The 2367-nt window shown below is 28.7% G+C and overlaps 1 long non-coding RNA gene across 1 annotated transcript; it reads right to left on the reverse strand.

Moving 5' to 3' along the window:
- Positions 1–308: 308 nt before the first annotated feature.
- LOC136079953 (uncharacterized) lies at positions 309–1574 on the reverse strand. Its single transcript, XR_010638338.1, has 3 exons — positions 1331–1574; positions 1019–1207; positions 309–489 (listed from the first exon to the last, which is right to left on the reverse strand). It is a non-coding gene; the product is annotated as an uncharacterized LOC136079953 (long non-coding RNA).
- Positions 1575–2367: the final 793 nt, after the last annotated feature.

Below are 2367 nucleotides of genomic sequence, written 5' to 3' on the forward strand. Positions count from 1 at the left end.
CGATATCAAATATATAATAGAAACAGATGACAAGAGCCAAGCCACAAGTTATATCAGGCACAGAATTGCTTTTGGTCACCCCATCAACTACAAGACTTATTCTTGTTGGATTTATAGCATCTCCTTCAATTTTCAGAGCTGGGGTTCGATAGATTGGATCTTAATAAAGAGAAGCATAAAAGTACTTTTTCTTCACAAAAAATGCTTGGAAGAATTAATGCATGAAGGTTTTTCATTGTCGCTAAAAATAAGAAAAATAAAATAAAAATTACAAAATTAGAGTAATAATTCAATAATTTTAATGTTAAATTAACAATTATTACCATCACTAATCTCATCCAGTACCCCATTGCACAATGTTTTCCATCGAGCTAACAAAGGTTTTTTTAAATCTATCAACTTCTTTATTCCCTCCTTCATTCTACCCAATAATAACAAGCAGTTATTATCAATATCTTTTTTTGTAATAGCTCTAGCTGCTGCAAAAAGCTAAAAATAAAACAAAGAAAATGACATCACAACGCCATTAAATTAAGTAAAAAAAAGGCTGACTCCCACCCTAACATTGCAAGGGCTATTCTAAAAAAATTGGGAAACAATACCCAGGAGCTGCATGAATATGCGATTTAGCAGAAAAATATATATTTACAGACTTTGAAAAAAACAACACAGACTAATAAAAAATTAAAGTTCAATAACGACAGAAAAAATTAATCTTGATTTTCCCAGGCCAAGGAAGTATAAATCTCTTTAATAATACAACTAATAGTCTAATTTAGTTTTATTATAATTTCAATTTTGTTAGGTATTTTTAATATAGTTTATGTTTATTTAAAGTATATTTCTTTATAAAAGTAACAAGACAAATGAAATTTGTTATTTCAAGAATTGTGTGAAGTCGCTATTAAGTTCATATAATGGGCAAATTATAGCTCAATTCAGGAACGCTGTGGCTGCAGACAACAAACAACATTATCAGAGCAATATAGATACAAAAGAGAAGATAAAAACCACTTACAACTTTTTCATAGTAAAGTGCTGGGAATTTAGTAAGTACATCCAAAGTTCTTTCATTTTGACATGTATATTTTAATGCCTCGATTGACAAGACAATCTGGTGAGCCAAAAATTCATTATCAGGGCGCAGTTTCTGACACTCATCAGCCATGCTTTTTATAACATCTTGAGTTATACCATCGTCCACATTCTATAATACAATAATTAAAATATGGTAAGTAATTTTTTATGGATTCATGCAAACCGGTTAAATGATACAACAAAATTTATGTATTTTCTCATATAAACATATATGCTGTGAAATCATGCTTACCTTATCACTTGAGTGATGACAGTGACGTTTTGCTGAGCAAAGATTAGTAGCCTCATTCAACAAGTCAGATTTCCGCTTACGACCAGAATTAACTCTAGAGTACTTTATCTTAAACTGTGCCACTTGCTCATCATTGAGAAGAGGTCGTCTAGCACGCTTAAATTTTGCTTTCAACAAATGCACAAGAAGTTCCTGACAATAGAATAAAAGAAAAAACTTCTTTAGCTATAAAATTTTGTAACACCATTGATCTTATAAGTTTTAATTATACAGTTAACTACTCACAGAACCATTGCTGTGATGAGGTTTAAGTGAAGGATACCTTAGAAAAAGCTCATTTGCTATTTCATAGAAGTTACTTTGAAATCTATAAAGCATTTTATTTGGTGAAAAGCAATAAAATACTTCATTTCAATTTTTATTATTATTGAAATATATTATATGTTAAAGAAATATAAAATAGCAGCATTTTAACATTTTAATACTGATGATAAATAATGTTTTCTTTTTAAGTTAAAAAATTCAATTATATGAACTTATAATTTAAACAGCAAACAAAATACTTACAACCCATACTGTTGCCTAATGATATCAAATAGAAAATCCATAATATATTCCTTAAGTTTTGATCTTTTTGGATGATAAAGTTAATTTCTTTTCTTTCCACAGCAGCAAGGAGAAGAGGTGGCAATGTAAGTTTATCTGACTGAATACTAAAAATAAAGTCAAAGTCCAATTAAATTATGCCCTTTTTATGTTAAAGTAGCGTGAAAGTGTGCATGCATATACAAAGTATTGGCTAAATATATTGTATCAATTTAATTATTATTTGTTTGTTTAATAATATTAAATTTTAAATAAGATAACATTTAAAGAAAAATAAACATATTTATAAATGTTTACAAATAAAAAAACATAACTTACAAAGGCTCAGAAAAGGCTGGTGCCTCGTTACGAACAGGTGACACTGTAAAACTTAAATTACAGTTTAACGTAGGTGACGAAGATCTTACACATATAACATTCTTTGATGCTAA

This window comes from Hydra vulgaris, chromosome 05, assembly GCF_038396675.1.
Source record: "Hydra vulgaris chromosome 05, alternate assembly HydraT2T_AEP".
NCBI classification, from domain to species: domain Eukaryota; kingdom Metazoa; phylum Cnidaria; class Hydrozoa; order Anthoathecata; family Hydridae; genus Hydra; species Hydra vulgaris.